This window comes from Cylas formicarius, unplaced genomic scaffold (assembly GCF_029955315.1).
Source record: "Cylas formicarius isolate icCylForm1 unplaced genomic scaffold, icCylForm1.1 PGA_scaffold_2__14_contigs__length_35257938, whole genome shotgun sequence".
Lineage (NCBI taxonomy): Eukaryota > Metazoa > Arthropoda > Insecta > Coleoptera > Brentidae > Cylas > Cylas formicarius.
The window spans coordinates 34,368,777-34,394,106 of NW_026844319.1; the positions used below are offsets into that span (position 1 = coordinate 34,368,777).

Consider the following 25,330-nt stretch of genomic DNA (forward strand, 5'->3'; position numbering starts at 1 on the left):
TTTGGTAGCTATTTCTTTGCAATCGTTTCCAGAGACTGAAATAAGCGTGTCATCAGCAAATAAAGGAGTTTTTTAAAACCTGATGCATATCATTTATATAAATAATAAATTATTGACCTAAGGTATTGTAACTTATTTATTTATTTACAAAACTTTTACATTCATTTAACACAAATGGAGAGATAGCCGTGTCACAGCTAAAAACCAGAACAAAATATAACTCACTCAAACTGAACACATCAGGATCTTTCAGCTTTCAGCATTCTAGTAAGGGAAGTAGGGAATAAACTCTATAATATATATAATATACAATAATTCCAATCATTCAGAATCTTAAAGAGGAAAACTAAATCACTCTGAAATCTTCTGGTTTGACGAGTATCAATATTGAAGGCCCAGTTATAATACTGTAGTTGATTTGATACACATTATAGATATTGATATGCGCTTTCGAAGCCAAAGATCTTAAAAATACTTTCTGAAGGGCTTTGATGGCAGGCATAATATGGAGAACATATCACAGATGCATGCGGTCTAGAGGGAAGCAAAGAGATATAACAGAGTTCAAAGCAATGTGGAGTCAGTTGGACTCGCATAGACCTGTTTACCACGTCCGCCAGACATGTCACAAAACTTAGTTTAGAATCGAAGAAAACAATGCTAGTGACGGCCTGGATCTCGACTCCATCGATACTATATCGGTTGTGAACCATACTCAACGAACGACTGAAGCTAATAATACAGCATTTTTTTACATATTTTTGTTACACGGCCCTCTGAAGCAGCAGAGCATCCTAGCGCGACCCAACTCTAATGAATATCTTCAAATCGTCCGCAAACAAAAGACACCGCGACTCCGAAGCTACGCTAACAATATCATTTAAAAACAAGTTAAAAAGGATGGGTCCAGTGGGGGACTCCCGAAAAAATATCAATTTAACCTGACACGAACCAACTGAGTACGACCAGACAGGACAGATGCACATGAATCAGTGTAGACACCTCCTGACCAAGCCCCTCAAAGAAATTCAGTAAAAATTGTTAGTAGGTGATTAAATTCACAGATTAGGAACCAAACGTCTCTATAATTAGCAAAATCACTCTCGTGAATCGGCAACAAATAGCTGAGCCTACGAAAGTCAAGAAAAATACCTAAAGACGAGGACGGATTAAATATAAGCCGTGGTGGAAACTCTTAATCGGCTGCACGCAGACGTTCCTGTCTGTAACTTTTCTGTTTTGCTATGAAAAATATCCAAACATTTATTGATGTTCGCTTGAGCCTCGGGGAGTCATTCACAGACTAACCCCATTTCCTTACCAATTTTTTTGCATAGATATTCAACATGATTACTAAAGCATATAATACTATATTATATATATATATATATATATATATATATATATATATATATATATATATATATATATATATATATATATATATATATATATATATATATATATATATATATATATATATATATATATATATATATATATATATATATATATATATATATATATATATATATATATATATATATATATATATATATATATATATATATATATATATATATTTTTTTTTTTTTTTTTTTCTCTGTTGCTCTGCGGCTGATAAGTTATGGGGACACTGTATAAGCGCATTAAACAATTCCAGGAATCCATTCGACTAATGGCGAGCGATAAATATTAATGGAAAGTATGGAGGCAATCTGTCGACCTTGTGTGGAAGTAATCGTCCCTGGGAGTTTTAATCAGATAAAAAGCGGAAAATTCGATTATTTACGAGGTCACTGGAATCCAATTATTTAACATTTATTAAAACATATGTATTAGGTATTCCGACTCATACCGCAAGGAGAACCATCTGTTTAACAAAAACCATTCATCTCCTAACGTTCTTGAACGACAGAATAAAGAACGTGCCGCGAAAACAAAGACGTAATAAAAGAGTGAATAATGAAGACGGTATAATATAGTACAAAAGTTCCATTCGGTAGTTCCGCTCTATAGAGGAAGAATGCCTTTTCTTTTAATGTGCGTAGTTACTCGACCGTTGAGAGAAGATAAAAATCTGCACCAAATTTAATAGTCGTATGAACGAGACGGCCACAGAATAAGCTCGTAAGTATAATTTAGTTCAAATTATACCGTCGCCATTTTCCCCTGCCATAAAACCCTAATTATGCGGTTTAATAGCTTTTCAAACGATTTTTATTACGGTAAAGGTATTAGGGAAACGAAGAGAAAAAGCTTTTCCTTTGCACTGTGGAAGGAAAGTGGTGCGGACACTCGAACGTTATCGGGAATAAATGTCGATTAAACCCGAAAAATTGCTAGATTTAATATTATCGCAAAAAAGAGTGAAAAAAATAGCATATAATGAGATAAAACCATAATACCATCCTAACCTAACCAAAAATATAAATACAAGAACTTCAAGCTCAAAACAAAAAATTGCATTTTTGCATTGCTGCAAATTTAAGATTATAAATAAAAGTCAATTTCAAACATTTCGTACAACACCCCTGCCTTATTTGGTGATAAAATATAAGGAAAGTGAAAGGGAAAAAAAGCGTTAAGTAGTATTTTTCATTTTTATTTTAATAAGTAGTAAGTTACAAAAAGTTCCAAAAATTCAAACGAAAATAATATCAACGCCAAGCAAATAATAAGATTCCACAAGCTTAAACGAACAATGGCGACGATATAAAGTGAAACACGGGATCTTCCACTATACGCCTCAACAATTCTTGACAGTATTGCATCCGTTGAATTTTATTTCTTCGGATAAGCCTTATTATAAATTCGTAGAGCGATTTTCGAATAGCGATTTCTAGAAAGTGATTTCGAGAAAGTCATAGATGAAAATTATTTTCTTTTTAGTTGTAATTCAAAACAAAACTTTCAAAAAGATTGTTTTTTTTTTACAATTTATAAGAAAACTACCTTAAGTTTAAAATTTTGGACATTTGATTATCTTGAATTAAGTAGGCTTAGACTGCGGATTCGCGATTGTTTGACAGATGCGTTTGATGATTGATAGTTTTGGTTAGTTTTGGCGACTCGTGATAGACGAGAGTTGAAAATATCCTCATAAACAACAGTTTGAGAGCAAAATAAGTGCGACGCTCTTGTAAAAAATATAAAAAATATTTGTGGTTTAAATTTAGTTTCATACTTTATTTTGTAATATTTTATTTATTCTAGAAATTAGCGGAGCTTTTTTGAATCACCCTGTATATATTTTTCGAAAGACCTTGTTTGTTTTGGAAATCCAAAAGATAATGCTGCAAAATCTTTACTGCCTATCTCTCACTTTTTATGAGCAAAAGAATAAAAAACAAAAATTTAATTTTTAAATGAACAATTAAGTACCTTAATTGTCACAATTATGGAGGAATATGGAGACAAAACGAAAATTCATGAAGTTTGCAATTTGTTTAACACAAATTATCCAGTCCAAACATTACTCGCGATATTTCCATTAATTTGGCTTATTTCGTATCTAACTCTAAATTTTAAATCACCTAAGCTTTGTAGTCTTTCCTTATACTTTTGGTTGTAAATACCCCAGAGAAAAATATCCAGTAGAGTAATATGTGAGGATCTTGGAGGCCATTCTATTGATCCGTTTCCACCCTATTGATACCAAATCTGTCCATCTGGCATATCAGGCTATTTTGGAGTTGCTAGTGGAAGAAGATTCAGAGTAGGAATTAAGTAATTTCGAAGAGATAGTAAATACCGGGATGAAGTAGGATTTTGATCTAAGAAATATGGTCCATATGCCTACAATTCTGTCCATTTACCGCACCATTTAAACAAAACATGGTCTAACGAAGAAAAAATGGATTTAATTACTTCTCCTTGAAATAAACGCAAATCTGTTAGTGGGTTAACACCGTTTAGAAGATTCATTTATCAAATTAAGGTTAAATTAGTTTATGGCGTCTTTTTTTTATCGTTTTTACAGATTACTGCGAAAGTGAAAATTTTACGATTCAATGCTGCGCGGCTGCGATAAATCGACCAACAGCGAGGGCCAAACGATCGACGTCGCATGCGAAATATCGACCGATAAATCTGTCCAGAGGCGATAAAACGTGTCGATTTGTCTGTACGCATACTGATTGCTGGTATCACAAGACGGAGCAGCGACTTTTTCAAACTCGTAAGCTAGCTACAAGTTGGTGAACTACAGGGGCTTGATTGATTTTAGTTTTCTAGAAAACTGTTGACTGTTGAGGAAGAGGTTTGTCTTAATTTTTTTTTAACTGAAATGTTGAACTGAATGTAGATTTTTCATTTAGACTAACCAAAACCATGACATCTAATAACTATCATCTAATAATACTACCAGACATAATATCTGTATAATGTATTTTTTGTAGCACTTAGTACTATGTACAAAATGCCTAATATTTATTTACAATACAATACCTGTACCAGATAAAAAAAAAACAGGGAAGGGCTTAAATATTCGTTGATTACTTTATAACCCTCTTAGGGTTATGTATAGTTCATAAAGTAAATATGTTTGACTCACTAATTCGGAAACACCGAAACGCTTACCTTCTTTTAAATTAGTTATTAATAATCTACTAGTCAAATGTGTTTTAGATTATACAGGGTGTCCCTTAGTGCAGAAAGGGGTGATTCTTGAGCTCGTTTTAAGAAAAAAATATCATTATACTATTTATATCTTCTGGAATTCCTCATGTTAAAAACTAATTTGCTAGCGTTTCGCTTGATATGACATGATGATTGGTATCACATTTTCAAGCAAATCGAGAATAGTAAAAAAAAAAATATTTTGGATTTGTGTTGCCATTTTTGTTAAGTCTATAGCATGTAAATTACATAGCAGAACACATACATTGGAAATACTATATTGATTTTTATTTTTTTTATTTTTTCAAAAATATTTACTGGTGCGTGAATGCACCACTGGTTTTATCTGTGAAACAAAACTTGGTTATTGCAAGTCTAGACAAGTTAGCGCATGTAGAATAAACATCTAACAATTAGCGTGTTCTTTAATATTAGTTTGTGCCTTGTGCAGTGAACGTTGCAGTTCATAAAATATGGCATTTCCGAGATATCTGACTCAAAAGGAATTAGAGGCAGCTATGGAGAAAATCGTGATGGATGAGGACAATAACAATGAAAGTCGTAAGTATTATTTGGATTTACGTATTCTTACGTATTGCAGCATTCGCAGCATTCCATTCCATATAAAATATTTACAAAACATATTCACGCGATTCACGAATTTAGATCATGTGAGGAACTAAAAAATAGGCTCCGCTTGAAATATTTTTTATGTTTTTTGATGATGAACTGATTGATTTAATTTTAAATCTTACATTGCTTTGCGACTTTTAAAAACTGATAAAACAATTACTCAAAGAAATCTTGAACATGCAATAGATGAAGTGCGCTATGATAATCAAGGTCACCTCATGATTGTTCACGCTAATATTCCATCAGTGATAGGTTCAGAATACCACATTAAATTCGGGCTTTAAAGGATAGTTTTTTCTAAGAATATCGTATTGCACTAACCGAAATCGATTTTCATAATCTTCATCTAGCATTCTCACTTGCATTTTCTTCAATTGTTTATCGTTCTAGTGCATAAAACTCCTTTTAACTCATTAGAGGATGTAGGGCAGCGAATAGTGATCTCCTCCAAAGCTGAAGAAATATTCCAGTGCCAACTTAAAGTTTGTCGTTTCCAGCAATGTTTGTAATAATTTAGTTAATATTAATAGTAAAAAATACAATAAACTATAAGTTTCTGTTAATTTATTAATCAGTCGGTACTAATCTCCATCTTCTTTTTCTTTCTATTTTCTCAAGATTGTGCTGCCCTGTATCTTAGATATTTGGAACACAGGTTGCTTTGATTCATTTAATTTTTGTGGAAAAATTAGGGCTCTCAAATCTCCATAAAAAATAATTAAAATTTTATATAGCTATCTAAATTTATGGCTAAAACAAGTAACAGTTGTCATCTTGTCTTCTGCACTTATGGCATCTCGAAAATTAATTCACCCGCTCATTTTTAAAAGCTGTATAAACTGCTCACCGTCTTTCTTAAACTACTTTATTTATTTTATAGCCAAGGCTCGTCTTCAGGTAGCAATGATAAGGGCAAGGGCGGCATTTATTTTTATGGTGCCTCGATACTTTTTCAATACCTGTAGAGCAGACTGGGGCTTAAATAAATAAGAATAAACAAAACAACAAATCCAGTCAAACATAACCTCTTTATACTATGAGTTGGTTGAACGACAGTATGTTCCTTCAAAAACTTCGTGAAGAAATTCATCAGTTGCTTAATGAATTTGTTATTTGTTTATTTGTAAAAATAGCGTTTGCGCGCGACGCTGAAGAAAAGTCGTAAATCTGGCAGCGTCGCAAAATTAAAATCCCGCTCCTGAACTTGACCTTTCGCGGCCGCCGCGATCGTCTGCGACGTCCGTGTCGTTTACGCTTTTCGCGAATTGAACTTGAAACTGAAAACGCGACCACGCGGCGAACGGGAACGTGGCTGCTTGGACGCCACGGAAATGTCCGACATTTTGACAGGATCTGAAAGTCGGTAGTAGAAACGCATCTCGCTTAATTCGAATTTGGCTTGTCGAATGGAGCAAAATGGCTGAGTTGGGGATGGTTGGACAGACTTGAACTGCTTTTAATCATGGTTTCTTCTAGACGGAATTAAGAGAAGTGTTTACTATTATTAAAACATAAGCCATAACAAACGGGGTGGACCTGCCGTGTGTGGAATGAGTATACGAGGTCAGGTAAAAACGTTATTTTTGATCCCAGCGAATTATTTTCGCAATAATTTTTATCTACTATGCTCTCTATATGCTGCAAAATGAGCTACTTTCTACTTTGGATTATAAATTTTAATAAACAAACCTCTTTGTACGAAATTTGTTGTCTTACAATATTTTGGAATTTAGTTTACTACCTTGTAATACTTTGCCTTTTATCCTAATGATTTTTTACATAAAAATGAAGTAATTGACACGTCTACACATTTTTGAAAACCCGCCATTATTCTTATCATACCCGCACCTACTAAAAAAAGTTGGATCCGATATCTTGACGGCGTATCCGCACACGTACGCAGTAATTAAATATAAAAATACAAAGATAAAATTTGAAAAATGCTCTGTATCTCACAAAACGTTAAGGAGATTACATTGGCGTCATCCTTTTTCTTTAACAACCCAGTAACTATGGGCAAGAACCGTTACTCTCGATTTTTAAAAATAAGTTGTTGAATACCCTGAACCTTGATGTTGTCTAAATTGATCTTTATGATCTTTAGTTTTCCATGGTGGTAAGAGATAAGGGGATTAGTTATATAAATTGTTACTATCCCCCTTTTCCTAATAATTATTGCTCAACTACTCAACAATCCACTTATATATCAAAACAAAGATAATATTTATTATCCAAATTTACTAAACTTCCCAGCATCAGTTCGTAAACGACATTTAGGTTGTACAAAGCTGATGTGAACCAGACATCAAACAGATGTTTTTCAATCCATTCAGTCTGCAATTCAATGATTACAATGATTACAATTAGAACACGCTACATTTATAAGATATTTTTTTAACAGGTTTGCCGTGGCCCAAACACAGTACATTCAAATATATACGTTAACGAATTAGGACAGTTTATAAGGTTATGTAGCAATTTATAAATAAAGATAACAGACACTCGCAGCTCCGTTCAAATCTATTTATATAAAATCTGTTTAAATAAGATTAATAATCTAAACTTCCCGGTGGATATCACCATCAAGCTTTGATCACTAGATATTTCGAAGAGGACCGAAATTTGATTTGGAAAATCAATAACTTTATCTGTTCGAATGAAACTCGGGATTCTACACGTCGAGGTTATAAAAAGTAAATTTGCAATGACAGGAATCATTAAACAGGGTGGACAACTTAAAAGGTACATTAAGTTTGGCGAATGAATGTAATGTGACAGCGGCTTTACCACACTTTATTAGAATAATAAAGATAAATGAGTAGTAAATCCAGTAAATCCAGATCCAGTAAATAAAAACATATATAAAAGTAAGAATAATATAAAATATAATAAACATTATCATTTAAAAAAGCGTGTCATCAGCTTCCGGCATTCTTTCTTCTATTTCTTGTACAAACAAGTTTATCCGAATTTACAATCTCTTGTAATTGTTATTTCAGCATTTCTTTCTGAAATTGCTCCTTATTTTAAGTAAGCCATTGAATGATCTCCAGTTCCGATGTTTACATAAATTCGACCTCTTAATTTTGTATTAGGCAAATTGTTTTCAATATCCACTTCGCGTAATATGATTCGTAATAAGTGTTTTTAGGTTAGGTTCTTTTTTCCAAATAAATAAGAACTAAAAGTTCAGACTTTCACGACAATTGTTTCGACAACACCGTGTCATTATCAAATGACATGTCACGTCATTTATGTATGTCATAATATCATGTCATAATATATAATTTCGTGAGAATCTGAACTTTTAGTTCTTATTTATTTTGATAAATGGATTTTCATCAAGTAAAAGCCACCTCAGTTCAGTTCTTTTTTCAATTTGTATGGAAAATAAACCTTATTATGTACTGAGGATTTAACGACATTCTGGTAGTATTTTGATGACTTGAAAGTTAAATTAGTCAGTAGTAAGTTTTTAATTTACCTAACGTTAGAGATCTCTGCACACGGTGTGTTGTACGCGGATTTAATTAACAATAACGTGTTTTTCGTCGCACTGCATGTCATTTTTTCCACACAATTCATTACAAAAACGCATTATTCTTAAAAACACTTGTGCGGAAGAGAAGTAACATACATTTCGGTAATAAGGAAACACTGTGATGGGTAGCAAAAAAAAAACAATCGACTACGTCCTGAGAATCGACAAGCAATGCAATCAAAGATTTACAAACTAGAACCAAACTGATTTACGCACCGTTGCCAAAGGAATTTTTTCCAATTAACGCTTAATTTGAAAAAAAAAAACGCCGCCATTTTGACTGCAAATAATCGGCGGAAACGCTTCCGAACGCGAATTAACATAATAAACCCGTCCGGCGTGAAGATGACGACGATTGCCGCGATTATTTTCGATATCTAAGCCGAGTTTTCGAGTAATAAATAAAACCCGACGGACGAGAAGCTCCGTCTCCACCTTAATGAAAGCGCAACACCGTGTGGTCGTCATTAACGCTGTTTTCATCTCGATTATTACTCTAAGGTCGCTGCCACTTGCTTTTTAATGATTTTAAAACACGCTTAGGAACATAACGATTTGGTGCGCGTCCCTTGACCACCATTTTTATTCCCTCCGCCACTTGGCTGTGACATCTTTCATGTTGCCAATTTCTTAAGTCAAACAATTTATGAAAGGGGCATATGTTAGCATCACCAGTCAACACTCGCCCTCCTCGCTGTTCGGCAACGATTCGTAAGAGGGTGCCACCGTCCGCGAACAACAACAACGATCCGTGAGAGGACGCCACCGTCTACGCACAACGTTCGCTGAAGCCTGTCAGCCGCCGGGCATTCACTTGCTCCGCGTGTGCCTGGCATAAGCAGTTGTTTACGTCAAATAAACCCCTTTTTACAGTTAAGTTTTGTGCAATTATTAAGTTAAACGCCCTAAAGACATATTTTCTATCAGCATACACGCGTCCCAAATCGGCGTTAATCGTATTTTTATATATTTTCGATTATTCGTAGATGACATATCAGATGAATGTGATAAATACAGTGAAAACTCTCTATAGTGTAACGTAAGTCTTATTCCGAACAAAATTAGGTCTCCATACAAAGCTATGCATTAATCCACTCTGTATAACGATTTTCTCACTGTCTACACCGAAAGAAAAAATTTGAAGATTTGGATCGGGCAATGTTGCAGTGGTTCCAACAGCAATCTCTTGAAACAGCTTGGCATTATCCATTTCATGGCTTCGGAAGGATGGTTGGGGAAGTTCAAACAGAGACATGGTATAAATTATGGACAGATCAGCTGCGAAGCCCGTGATGTCGACAAAAACGTCACTAACGATTGGTTGGAGAAGACGTGGCCAAAACTAGCAGAAAAGTACAACAGTTATTTTTTACAAAAGCGATAAGTGTGGTGTGGACATCGCAAATTTTTGAAGAGGAGATACTTAAATGGGACGCAAAATTAAAGGGGACGAAAATAAAACGTCTCTTAGATAACTGCCCTGCACATCCCCATATTCCAAATCTGCGGAATATTGAATTGGTATTTCTTCCAACCAAAACAAACGAGTGTATTACCGCCGATGGACCAGAGCGTAATAAAAAGTCTTAAGAGTCGATACAGGAAAAACATTTTAATGATCGAGTCCGAAGACAAATTTTCCATTAATATGTTAGATGCCGTCAACTTTATTAGTAAAGCTTGGACTTGTTACCGAGACAGAATGCGAACAGGACTTGGAAGATGATCAGCCACTAAGCGAGTTTCAAACAACAATTACGTTTACAAGTGAGGAGTTGCAAGATTTTAAGGTGATAGATCAGGATTTGCCTACAACAGCAGACTTGGCAGAGGAAGTCAACAACAACAAGCAAGAACGGGTGAGGAAGAGCACCAAGAGGAAGATGGGAGATGGGCCACTCTCGAATAAATTGTGAATATACAAGCCAAAGTAAAAAAAAGACCGATTATTTGAATGTAGTTCTTAAATAAAATAATTAGATATTACAGAACACATATGAGTATTGTTATTTTTCAAAAAAAAAGCAGTCCCTTCAATTTAGGTATATAGAGTTTCGACTGCATTTTATTTTTATTTTATATTTGCTCAGATTAGAAATTAACCGCCAGACAGTTCGCAAATTCTGAAAGGAAAACCATACAGATCCGGCTCTGATTTTTTATTTAAATTTTACCTAATTCATCAAATATCCCCAATATTATTACTTCGCTGGTTTTGTTTTGAGAATTTCATTTTAATACGAAGCAAATTTTTATTTATCTGTATATCAAAACATTTTTGGAATCTCTTTTGCTTCTTCTTGTTAATAATTCAAAAGTAAGCGAAGCTTACGATAGCGAGTAGCACATTATGCGTATATACCATCTTATACAGTGTGTCCAAAGCTTTATTCCAATCTTGTAAGAAATTGAAATAGCTCCAACTGAATTAATTTAAATGGATATCTTATTTTTAACCTCCCAAGTAATTACTCATCGAATTTGGTGTTTCCGAAGGCATTTTCTAAGGTTTATTGGATATAGAAAAGCGGCATTATTTTTTGTCACTGATATGATTTTTATCATTGCAGAATTTCATCTAAAAACTACACGCTTTTCTCCAGTTTTATGTTATCTTCAGTTAATTGTTTTAGCCTAGAAAACAAATTAAGTTAAAATTTTCTAAAAGTTGGTAAAAATCTAATTTGTTGTTTTTGTTATTATTCGTGTTATTCTTTTAAACCCGTCGGTTAGTTTTAAAGTTTAAACTTTGACTCAATGTGAAAAAGATGAGACGAAGTTATACATAGAATGCCTAAGTACACTTTTAGACACCCTCTAAAAAATGATTATATGTTACACCTCTTCTATGAAATCAATATACGTAGTCCCCCTTCTAGTCGCTAGGTGGCACCACAGCTTTAAAGCAGAGCCAAAAAACTGTGGAATAACTTACCATGGACGGTATATTCGCTATCTATGGTCTTAACCTCATTCCTCTTTTTGTGCTTTGGTGGCACATGTTCATTTTTATTCGGCGTCGGTGTTTTCAGCTTTTTTCAGCGTTTTTGGAAGTTAAATGGAGAAGTACAAGTGAGATTTACGTTATTCCTTATCGGATGAATAAAGATAACTTTAGAAGATAGTGGTGTCTACACTTCTATTTTTACTGCTCACAGAACTCGACATGCCTCGACATCGTCTGCGTTTTGTAAAGGTGTTTCAATTGATATGATTGGAAAAACGGCAGATTGCAGGTGCAGGCTTTTTTGTTAATGCCACATTTGGGACATAGAATTTTTCAGAAGGTTTGTTTTCTCGGACAGCCATTTATTTGGTATTTGTACTCGAGGCTTTCATAAACTTCATAAGGTTTGGATTTCCTTATATAGCCGAATAAAATCGTTTTATAACAAATTTGCTGAGTTGCCTTTGAAATTCTACGTATATTGATTTCATAGAAGAGGTGTAACATATAATTCGATGATCAAACGAACTTACCTGGTAAGTGAAGTTCGATCGTAATTATATGTTACACCTCTTCGTAGAAATCACCCATTCCCGCCCAATTTACTGTTCTGAACAGTACTAAAATGCCCTTTGGCAAATTTATTATAAACCGGCTTTAAAATAGAATGAGGTTAAGACCATAGATGGCGAATATACCGTCCATGGTAAGTTATTCCACAGTTTTTTGGCTCTGCTTTAAAGCTGTGGTGCCACCTAGCGACTAGAAGGGGGACTACGTATATTGATTTCTACGAAGAGGTGTAACATATAATTACGATCGAACTTCACTTACCAGGTAAGTTCGTTTGATCATCGAAAAAGTTTTTATAATTGCGATATGAAACTCACAGTAGAAATTTCACGAGGAATGTTTTTATGATAACCTGCATATTAGGAAAGTAATTTATTAGATATATAATCACACAAGTAAAACTCGCATCGCTACAATATTCCGGATTTTTGTCAGATAGAAGCCGCGCTAGGGACATTTCGATTTCTGAACCTGCGCCTGCAGAATGACATTTGAAGTACGAATTGTTCTACTTTTCTCCGTGTTCAATGGAAATAAGTCGGAGCACGGGAGAAAGCGTGACGTCACGCTCAAATTTAGTGGTCCATTGTTGCCAATAGACAATCGTGGAATGAAGCATATAAGTAAAATATATACGCAAGGCTCACTTTCTCCTATTCGGAACGTGTAATGGCAGCGCGTGCAATTACATCCTTTTTTTACATCGACGAATAGTGGTTATATATAAGTAAAATCAACTAAACGGCTATCCACTTCAGTTCAGTTATAAATTTTATTATAATGTAATATTATATGTTGTAGTTTTTTGAACAATTGCAAGCTTTCCGTATTACAGGGCTCTTGTTCTGATATTCTTTGCCAAAATCAATTTGATGTCACAATAAATGTAAACTTGGTCTAATTTTTTTTGACAATCACGATTTTTGAGGTTATGCAACTTGGAGCACAGTAGTTTATGTAACAAATACCACTTTCCTGGACGAGTAGAAAGCCGGACTCTAAAGTTATTTTCATATGAACAGTAAGTTTTGGATCCATTTTCGAAGCATCCGAAAATACATCCGATACTCCCAAACCTATGGCCAAAGTCTGTGGCGTCTTATATTAACATTTCGCGCACTCTTGATCAGTAACAGTATTACTGGCAAAAAAGTCAACGATGACTATCACACATAAAGTCAGTGAGTTTTGAATATTGAAGTTGAAAATAAAATTCTTCTTCTTTTTTCTCATATGTGAAACTTGCCGAACCGTCTCACTCATAAACGCAGCCGCTGTTATTTTTTTCGACAATCTATTTTTGTCAGGCATCGTCCGATATATCTTACCTACTGAAATATTTAAATAATTGACGTTTTCATTTATGTTAAAACGAAACGCGTCGTCTGGTGAATTTGAATAATGACAAATCGCGAGGAAAGTTTATCGAACCAAAACGGAAAGAAAAACAAAAACATCACGGTAATATTTTAGAAGTTCGTCGCTTATAGTAAAGCTATTTTCCCGATATTTCCTTATAAATTATTAACCGGTTTTGTAGACGCGTTTACGGCTAGCTTTAGTTTGTTTCAAGGGATCAAAAATCAATTCTACCTTAGTTAGTTTACGTAACCAAACTTCCACGACAAGTTCTGCCCGAAGCACCGCCACCACCATCACCGTAACCCAAAGCCGACCCTCACCTTGCTTGGCGGTGGTACCGGGTGCGCCGGAACCGCCCTGTGGCGACAGTAGCAAGGTACTACCCCCCGCGTTACCGTTTGCAGCCTGCGAACCGCCCGTCTGTATTTTCAGTGGCGCGAAATGTTGGGGGGGCGGCGGCGAATCCCCCACCGACGCGGATTCGACGGACGCGTCGCTGAAGCCCCCCTGGGTAGACGGAAAACCGGGGGTAAATTCCCACGGTACTCTCCCAAGACCGGAGTATAGTTTGGTTCAAATTATACCGTTGACATTTGATGTAATCAAGTCAAGTAACCTATAGACCTCGTTATGTCGACTTGAAAATATCCGTGCCTACGAATTGTCGACTGCAATCGTTATCAAAGTATATTATGAAGAAAAATAAGTAGTGACAAAACTGATTTCGACCTAACGGTCATCAGCAAAGGTGAATTTTCTGAATTCTCCTTGTAACTGGTGGATTTTGAGTTGATTTCTTCAGGTTTGAAGAAGTTTTAGTATAATACGACCAACAATATAGTGCATTCATTGCTTTGACCCATCCCAACAGATGTTTATTCTGCATTACGTAGGTCTTGCCTGAGATGGACTGTTTTATATTTGATTAAGCATTGATGCTGCGGGGTAATTTCGAATAAGTAGAACCGTTTATTTTAAGATCAGATGATATGTATAGTTCTTAAAAGTTTAACCTAAATTGCAAGTAAGTATGCATTTATGTACCTGATTCTCGAGCTTTGACACTGCGAGGCTGTTTTCACTGGATAGTTCAAAGTGTAAGGGTAAGTTGGAAAATAATCAATTTTGTCTTGTGTGCCTGTCGATTAACAACATCCTTCTTCTAGTATTTTTGTGTCTTCTACATAGTTCCTCGGTTTGTAAACAACAACAGTATAGTAAGACTATAGATTATATCCGTGGCAGATAGAGGTTCGTCATAAGAATACAGATATCCCTGTCCTATCACATTTGCAACATATTTTTTTATTTGCTGAGGTAGTTCGTCTTCTACATGGTCATTAGGTTGTTGAAATTCTGCGTTATTTTCCATGTCTTCTTCTAACATCTGCTTCAATCCATGGTCTCCACATTTTAAAGTGTTAAAAAACAGAAACCTTCAAAAAAATGTTTAATTGTAAGATTCTAATAGATAAATATTTATTAGAATCTTATAATTAAACATTTTTTGAAGGTTCCTGTTTTTTAACACTTTAAAATGTGGAGACCGTGGAATGAAGCAGAAGAAGAGAAGAAGACATGGGAAACAACGCACAATTCCAACGAAATGGAGCTGGTGGTAGAACCTACTGTCATTTTAGAAGACGAACTACCTCAGCAAATAAAAAAAAAATGTTGCAAATGGTTCCACCAGCCCATAAAGCGCACCAAACAGTCAGTTTTTCTGGATGTAACGGTGTTTCGACAGACACTTGAGGATTAGCTTCGCTCCAAATGCGGCAGTTTTGTTTGTTGACGTAGCCATTCAACTAGAAGTGCGCTTCATCACTAAACAAAATTCGCTTATGAAAATCGGGAACAACGGTAATCTCGTTTTGGGCCCATTCGACGAATCTACGCCCTACTTGATCATCGTTTGGCTTCAATTCTTGCACGAGTTGGATTTTGTAAGCACGTAAACCAAGATCCTTCCGCAAAATCTTCCTTAAAGTGGATGGACAAAGATCCAATTCCTGTGCTCGATGGCGGATGGGCTCATTGCTACGCTCCACGGCAGCAATAGCTTCTTTTGTACCGTACGGCGTCTCTAGAGATGCGAGTTATTAATAACAGTAAACGTGGTGCGAACACGTTCCATGGTTAATCGAATTATTATTATTCCGCACAGAACCATTATTTTCGAAATAAAATTGCACTATTTGCAAGCGTTGTTCAGGCGTGAGTCTGTTCACGATGAATTGCCAAACCAAACTGAGAATAAATCACTTGACAGCTGTTAAATCGGTCGCCATCTTGAACAGTAATGCCACCTTAAAGTTCTATACATCGAAAAAAACACCCATTACCATAAACGTAATTCGGCAAGAGGTAGCTAAAATATCAGTACAAAGCTGGTCTAACTGTGAAAAACGGGTCATAATAGAAGAAAATATTTATCGAGAATGATTAGTGGTGGAATTGATCATTGAACTAGGTGATGACAGTAGCGATAGTGACGGTTAATATTTTGCATATTAATAATGATACTTTGTGGAAATTTAATTAAATGGAACGTAACAAATTGTTACCTTGCACTAATTTTTTTATGTACATGTTTCAAGAATTGCTTGGCGAAAAAGATTGAAAACATACTTATATCCCGCTTGTTAGCGTAGGTAGATAAATTCCTATGACGGTCCTGGAGTGAGTAAAAATAGGTAAAGTTAATCGCGGGGTCGGTTGGAAAGCACTATATTTCTGGTCGAAGTATAACAATCAGTGGTGAAAAGGCGGAAGTCAGCCACAATGTCAACGGTACAATTTGAATCCAACTATACCTGCGTGTTGCCGTCCTCGGGGTTGCTGTCGAAGAAACACAAGTTGAATTCGGTACCGGCCTCGAAGGTCACCTCGGGGGTTATTTTTCCGGGGGACGGTACGCCGCCTAACGGGGCGGTAAGTGATTGGTCGATTTTGAAAATGTCCATGCTGGGGAGGCGGAAGTCTCGCCTTCGCCGCCTCTGGTCACTGTCCGGCGAAAATTTTTCGTTTTTTTCAGGGGGTACGAATTTGGTTGTGGTATTAATATGTCAGAAATATGAGTTGCATTTTCATTTTAAAAGGGCGCTTCGGCCAAACTCGGATGCGAAAGTGCACACTTTTACAGGCTACGAAGAAGAGTATATGTTCGAAGGGTCCCCTTAACGTTGCCCAACATCATTAGCAAATTTATTTATCAAGGTTGACCATCCAAGGTCGCGCTTTCATTAATTTGTAAATGAATTACTATTACTATTACTAATTTTTCTACATTACTTAGATAATATTTTTTTCTTTCTTTCTTGTTACATTTATTTTTTGTTTTCTCTTTCTATACTTCCAATACAGAAATCCAATTTTTGTGAGACATAACCGTTAGAGTTGTTTTTTGTGCTAGGCGATTTTCTGCTGTCAAAATAAAACTTAGAAGTCACCTTACTTCTCGAACACGCCTCGTATTTAAGACCTTTTCGTCTTCTGAGGAAATAGATACTGCTATATGTTTTAAAACGTAGAAAGACTTAAATACTTTCATTTTCATTTTTATACAATTTTTAAGGGTTTTTAAGAAGTTAGATCATTATATGAGCCGTTCATTTTGAAAGTGACTAAAGTCCATTTATCCTTAATTTGAAGTACTTAAGGTTTGCGTTTTTACAAAATTAAAAATATACGTAAGATATATGGTTGACTTGCAATGTTAAATTAAATGCGAGTTAATTTTACACGTCCTATTAAAAAGTCGCTATTATGAAGTGTATAATACGACCTTGCTTACCTTAAAAGGACTTTCAAAATAATAATTTGTTTTGTTACAAAAAGTGAATGAACTTAATTAAATAATAATAAATTGAATTAATAATAATAAATCAATTAAAAAGCAAATTTTTAGGTTGCGATAAATCAAGAATTTTAAGTTCTGCGATCTCATCCATTGTTGTTTTGTATAACATTTTATATTTGAAGCCAGTTTGTTTTTTCCAGTTTTATTTTTAACCTTGTGGCACATACAATAACTGATTTTCAAAAAAATTGTGGTCTATGATTTCCACGTCATTTCCCATCCCAGAATTTTTAACCACATTAAAGATATTTTGATGTTTAGGTTTGGTCCTCCACACGTCACTATACGCAATGATGTGTGCATGAAGCCACTTCTTGTTGTGGAAATTGCGTTTCTAGCCGATTCTGCTAAAAATTAAATATTTTCTGTCGGGATTATGGTTCCTGGGATTCAAATTTTGGGAAACTGTTAATATGGTTTTGAACAATCATATTTGCTTCATCGCATATACCTTCATCACTGCTTTCAACATTTTGGGCCGCGCATTTTGATATCGACAACAAAAAGTGGGCTTAGGTCACTTTCAAAATTAGGATTTTCAGTATTTATATTGTTTTAAAAATGTACGTGGTATAAAATTTTCAAATGTACTAAGCATATTTCAATACCGATTTATTTTCTTCACGGTTCAGCAGAAATTATAAATGTCAACTTGATAAAAGATGAAAATTGACTTTCAAAATAAACGGCTCATATATCTTATTTCATTACTTAAAGAAAATATTCACAATGAAAAATACTCCAATAGGAATATCAAGTAACAAGAACACCTTATTCTCCCATGTGCAAGAGAAAGACAATTCCTATATCTAGCTGTCTTTTTCTATTATAACAATTGCCTCAGTTTCCTACCAAAACAACCAAACATTTGGTCTTGAAATTGGTAACTGTTAAACTGAACATCGACAAAAAAATGCTCGAACCCATTCCCATAAATCATTTAATTTTTTTATCGACAGCGTGGCGGACGACAAGTCGTAAATAAGGCATGGGAATTTAATGAGACCGATGGGAACGGGGAAGACAATTAATTCGCGTTTATATTTTTCATTGAATAACACATTACAAAATGATCGATAAAACGTATTCCTTTGTCGTTCACTTTTACCTGTCTTATCCTGATAAAATATTCACGAAAAGGCAGTAGCGCGTTTGAGAAAATATCCTTTACGCGCTAGCGTGCAAATTGGAAAGTTAATGTAGCTTAAACTTCACGAAATTGGCAAAATCGGCTGCAGTGCTCTCAAGTGTCTAGTATTTTCTAGTATTTTTCACAATTAGTGATGTACTCCACCGAAATCAATCAAATTTCTTTTAATAAAAAGTGTTGTTACCACTTCTATATGCTTAAATATCTACTGTGTTGTTGCTCCAATGCACAAACTAACATATGTTTTGCGCGATTGTATTTCGACCCATGGTTTTATTTCCACATAGTTGAAGCAAAATTATTGGCTCCTGTTTTTTTTGGGAATGAGAATTTGTCAGTATAAAGGTTAAAAAAGTTTCACTCCCGTTTCCCGATGTAACCAAAACCAAATCCGTATAACCCTCCAAAAAAAAAAAAAAAATAGAAAACGCTGTATGTCGCTCGGTATACCTCAAACCGGGTTACGCGCCGTTGGTTGCATAATTTACGGGGGAGGACGTGATTCGAACGCCACTCCCGAAGCGGGACTTCACCGAACGCGCACCACCATCATTGTCATGCTCCAAAACGAACCCCGTCGTCGTCACCGTTAAGTAGAAGGGGGGGGGGGGGGGGTCACGCACTTTCCCCAACGACGACGAGAAAACGAGAAACCTTGAAAATCCCCGAGCCTCGCGGAACCGACCTCCAGGTCACCTGGTGTCGCGCCGCCCGGGAGAGGAACGCATGACGCCGAACCTCCGCGAAGACGATGGCCACCGCGTCGAGTTTTTAGTTCATCGGCACGGCGTCCACGTTGTGTAATCCCGTACTACTGGCGGCCGCGATGCCGACGATCTCGGGAAACCTCTCTTGCTCCTCAGGTGTGTGGCGCAGGGGGGCACAGGGTCAAAGACCCCTCGCCCGAAGAGCACCGAGCACCGTCCAAATCGGTGGATAATGAAGAAGTCTTCGAGAGATGATGATGATGATGACGACGACGAGAAAGGAGAGAGAGAACGAGGAAATGGACGTTTTTGCCTCTTCTATGTATACGGTACAAACCCGTAGCTATATCATTCTAACCTTGAAGTTGCCCGATTGGTATTTTGTTTTTGTGCCCGTAGTAGTAAATCAGGGGTTTAGCGGGCACGGAGGGGCTTAGGACATCGCGAAATGCTGCGGTTGTTATAACGACTACGTTAAACGTAACCAGGAGTTCGTTCGATTGAGATGCTTCCGTGTGGCAGCGTCCTCTTGTCAAATTTAATGACATCGACTTCCGACATGAAGGAGTTATTTGTGACATATAGTCTAAATACTTCAAGAAATTCTATCCGGTGTCCCGCAGGGATCAATTTTAGGCCCGCTGCTTTCCCTTATTTATACGTCTGTTATCTCGAGACCTTTAAAATGCTGTAAAATTCACGCCTTTGCGGATGATAAACAAATTTATTGTAGCTTCATGATGTATTTGAAGCATATATTATTAATGACACTTAGATTCAAAGAACAGAATATTTGAAATTTTTTATTCATTGTGTAATTCAATGTAATGGATACCGTCGAAAGTGATGAAGATGACGAGGATGATGTTAGCATCGGAGAAGACGATGAATTAACCAGTGAAACTGATGATGACGACTTGTCATGAAATATATTTTAATTAATAAATAAAAGTTATTTTATCAATTTTGTTTTTCATTGTATTCTGTAAATATTTCACGTGAACAACGAAACTAATCTAAGACATTGGAAAAAATAAAAATTATCAATTTTATTTACCTTTCCCACTTACTTATTACTTGTTTTATAATGAATGGGTGTACCGCGTTATTTATCGATTAAAGTCAACAGAAAAAAAATTGATTTATTCACCCTCTCCTCCTTCACTTCACCCATATAATCACCCACTTACTTTTTCAAAAGCTTATCGATCTAATACTGTCATGACGTAAAAACAAGTATAACAAAAATCGGGCGTGAAGAAAAATAAATATTGATTTATTAAATTATAAATAATAACAACTTGTATATAAAACATAGATAATGGCTGTAGGAATATTTTAAGAACAAAAAAAAAGTTAATCGCTCCACTAAATTTATAGGTTAGACTGTTAGACCGTAATTTAGAGGTTAAGCAGGAATAATGTTCAAGAGCCGAATTTGAAACCTATTTTTTAGATAGAAGATGTCATAAAGTTTCATTTAATTTTGGTGTCCTACAGTTGCTGATGAATAACGTATACATGAGCATTAACCCAGCCTGAGGAAAACCAGAGCTGCCTTCTCTGAATTCACTCAGGCAACTCTCAGCAGGCGCGAACAATATAAACAATTATTCAACAAGAACCTCCACGAAACACTACACGAAGGGAGTAACTGGAACGATATGAAAAATGCAATATTAAAAGCTGGGGAAGAAATCCTCGGAAACATCCCAGTGAAACCAAAAAAAGAATGGACGACCCCCGAAATTGGTATACTTATGGAAGATAGAAGGAAGCACATGAATAAAGACAGAGAAAGATATAACAACATAAATAGACAAATAAAACGCGACATCAAGAGAGCTAAAGAAGATTGGCTGACACATGAGTGCCACGAATTGGAAGAACTTCAGACCAAACACGACACATATAATTTACACATGAAACGAAAAGAACTATCTAGGAAAACTAGGAATAACCCAACTTGCATAACAAGGAACGAGCAAGGTCATATAATATTAGACGAGGAGGAAATTACATTAGACAACTATTCCACGACGACCGAGACAACAGAAATAACAACAGCAAACCAGCGAAACGACTGCCTGGAAATACTTCCTTCCGAACTCAAGTATGCTCTAAAAAACAGTAATAATAAAAAAGCCGCAGGCCATGACAGGATGCCAATCGAACTCCTGAAAGCACTCGATGAAGAGAACATAATCAGGCTAACACAAATTTTTCAAATTCCGGAAACACCCCAACAGAATGGCTAAAATCAACTTTTGTTCCATTACCTAAAAAGAACGACCCAATGTCAGGCCATGATTACAGACTTATCAGCCTCATGTGCCACCCCTGGAAGGTCTTGCTGAAGATTGTCCAGAACAGAATTTATAAGAAATGCGTAGAACAGCTGGACAACTCGCAATTTGGCTTTAGTGGAGGAATGGGAACAAGGGAAGCGTTGTTTGCAATGACAGTACTTCTCCAGAAGAGCCGAGAATACAACAAAAGTATATATATATATATATATATATATATATATATATATATATATATATATATATATATATATATATATATATATATATATATATATATATATATGTGTGTTTTATACATTACCAACTGATACATTACAATAACTGAAGAACATCCAATTAGACCAAAATGATATAAACATAATTAAAAGCATATATTAGCACCAGGCAGCCACAGTAATAGTCAACAACTTGGAGACGGATGAGGTATTTTTTTATTTATACTCTCAGCTAATCTTTCAAAAGGCTCTTTCGGACAGAGAAGAGGGAGTTAGGATTGGAGGAGAAATTATCAACAATATACGATTTGCGGACGATACGGTAGTCCTGGCTGAGTCTCTCGAAGACCTACAATTGCTGGTGGATAGAGTCTACAACGAAAGTCGTGCAATGGGGCTCACAATTAACATAGAAAAAACTAAATTTATGGTTGTCTCAAAGAACCCGGCCAGGCAACATCAGTTTACATAGAAGAACGAGCTGTTGAACAACTCGAAAAATACAAATATTTGGGAGCGTACATCACCTCTGGCCTAGATCAAGATCAAGATATAAAGGTCAGAATCGAAATAGCAAGACAATCATTTCTTGGTTACAGGAAGATATTCATGTTTCATGTTGCGAGGGATAGAGAAGCGTTTTTATAGTAGTGGTCGCCAACCTCCAATGAAAGGGAGAAGGCACTGGAAGAAGAAGAAGCTTGTTGCTTATCATTTTATAAAAAGGTCCAGGGCTCCTGGACTAGGTGTGTAATTGGGTATTTTACAGACGGGAGTAGAAAAAAAATGTGTACATCAAGAAGATTTTGTGCAGTGATTTATTATAATTTGGGTTAAATTGGGGATAGAACCACATAATGCGCGGAAAAAAATCTACAAAAGCCGACCATCACAAGAAGTTCGCGAAACGCTGCACGGGATGATGTTCAAGAGCAAACTTACCTTGAACCACATATTTCGTCATACAGGGTGTTAATAAATATCTCGTCGCCGTCGACGCGGGCGATTCTTGGGTTTATTCCGTGCCAAGTGCGGCCAGTGGCGTCCCGAATGAGTACGCCTTGATGCGTTTATTTGCTGCCCGCGATATTCCAGCAAGGATTTTAGTTTTTTAGGGTTTTGTTATCGAACAACCCGAAACGGATTATTGGCGGTACGTTGGTCCCATGCGTTACCCCGAGGTGTTCTCGTCTGTTGTGCACAGGTGTGTTTCGCCGTGTATGTGTGCGTGTAAAGCTCTTTGAAATCGAACCGGTTTTACATTGCGCCGATCACTCGTGCTTCTAAAGTTCATTCACACTCAATAGTTACGCTGTCCAGCATCATTACCATAGAAATGGGTTTCGATATCGATAATTGCTCGTATCGAGGCGGTCAAGTTTGTTTCAGTACCGCCCGAGAGGTGGAATTTTGTGAACTAGGTACATTATAGATAGATAGATTCATTTATTGACTTCGTTTCGTACAAAAGGAACGTCCTTGTTCCCATCAGGCCTCTCAGTCGTCGAAGAACGAATATGTTGCTGGACAATTAATTTTTCAGGTCTGAGATATGTTATTTCCAATTTAGACTATCATCGATCCTAATGCCAAGCAACTTGACGGACTGTCCACTATTTACCAAGCAATTGGAGGAAAACACAATACTCTGGGTCTTGTCTAAATTTAAGATAATTATTTTCGAATCAGACATTAGCCCTGTCCTCCAACATGCCTCCTCGACACTCTTAGCAGATGTAGTTAAGCATGTATCGATAAAGGTCATTTATGTAGATTGTAAATAGTAGCGGGCCCAGGACGGAACCCTGGGGCACTCCGCTTACTACTGATTCAAGTGAACATTAGATCTTGGAGTTTGCAACAAATACACTTTTAATGTATTGTCGTTTCTTGTGTTAAGTATTGCAGCCAATGAGCACACTAAAACATTTGTTGTTATTTTCTGCATTTCACTACTTGCATTTTTATATGCGTATTTCTATTTTATGGAAGTTGTTTTATTATTTTGAAAATTGCTTTTACAGGTCTGATGATGTGGGCGAAACAATTGTTACATATAAACAACAACAACAACAACAACAATATAAATAATATTTTTTGAAACATTGACTTCGGAGTTTTTTATAGTTTTGTGAAACTAAGGAAGGTCGATATGTTTTATTTCAATTCCAAATGAGTTTTTGAAAATGTTACACTTTACTCGATAATTTATTGACGCCCTACTAAGGGTCTCTTACAGTTTTGCCTAGAAGTCAGTGCGACCCTCGAAATAAGCAATGCGGAGCTTTGTATTTTTAACTTTCTTGTATGCATTCAGCAAATCTATTCAACACCCAATACGAATCTGTAGAAGAACTTCAAAAATCTCAATCACCTTAACCTGACAAAATCTGCATTAAAAAAAAATGGAGGTGATTTTGAGAACCAGATTTATTTTAATTCGCCGTTCTATTTAAAACATGTTATCTAAAAATTAATAATAAATTTATAACAGTGAAGGTAGGTTTAAAACTCTACTTATACAAGTATACAAGGTGTGCACGAGGATTGCTGTCGCTCGTACGCGAAATTATTCGATTGAGCGAAAAGCTCTTCAATCCGTCGACTTGAGGATGTCGTTTGATGTGTCCATCCCTAAAGCATTACGGCATGCATTCTGGACATGACAATGAAGGCAGAATAGGTGTTTGAACCACATAAAAGTGTTGATAATTGCATCGTTATCGGGAAAATCGATGGAGTTGCCGACTCTATTTAGTTTTTACCATACGGACCCGTATATACATATCAAAAAAATATCCTCCGGGACATTCTTCAGTTGTTCAACAGCTTAAAAAAGGACCCTGCGCAAAGTTACACGTTTTACATGTTGTACCATTCGTTAAACATATATATTTTTTAAATTAATTATTTTTTTATCAATTGATAATGGCATAGAGTTTGTTCATTCTATTTCTAGAGACGTACCTATTATTTCGACCTTCTTCTTGTATCAGCTTCTCCTTTGAAGGTTGATGATCATCATGCTACCTTCACTTTTGATACTGCTGCGATCGACCATTGATATATGTCCCAGGAACTCGATTTTGCGTTTTTTTAATAGTACAGAGTATTTCGAGTTCTTTGCCCGTTCTTCCTAACACTTCCTCACATTTCAAAAGCTTCCAACCTCCTTGTGGTTTCTCTATTCAGCGTCCAGCCTTCCAAGCCATAAAGCAACACGCGAAATACGTAGCTCTGGGACATTTTTGTTCTTACTGTTAGTGATAGGTCCGGAACCGTCAAAAGTTTTTCCATTTTTGTGAAGACTTTTCTTGCCTGTGCCAGGATTTCCTGTTTATATTGAACGTCTTCATTAATTATGGTGCCAGTGTATTTGTAGTGTCTTATTCGTTCAATTGGTTTTCCGAC

At 36.0% G+C, this 25,330-nt stretch overlaps 1 protein-coding gene and 1 long non-coding RNA gene across 6 annotated transcripts in view; one reads left to right on the top strand and one right to left on the bottom strand.

The window, feature by feature from the left end:
- The window catches only part of LOC132698782 (ecdysone-induced protein 78C), a 55,312-nt gene that overhangs the window by 13,892 nt on the left and 16,090 nt on the right, over positions 1 to 25,330 (bottom strand). The window lies entirely within an intron of this gene.
- LOC132698783 (uncharacterized) lies at positions 1,851 to 8,370 on the top strand. Of its 5 annotated transcripts, none has more exons than XR_009618421.1 (4): positions 1,851 to 2,130; positions 3,983 to 4,261; positions 5,072 to 6,677; positions 6,730 to 8,370. It is a non-coding gene; the product is annotated as an uncharacterized LOC132698783 (long non-coding RNA). The 5 variants fall into 5 exon arrangements; XR_009618420.1 differs by having other exon boundaries at positions 5,072 to 5,181; positions 5,644 to 8,370; XR_009618422.1 differs by having other exon boundaries at positions 5,072 to 5,181; positions 5,671 to 8,370.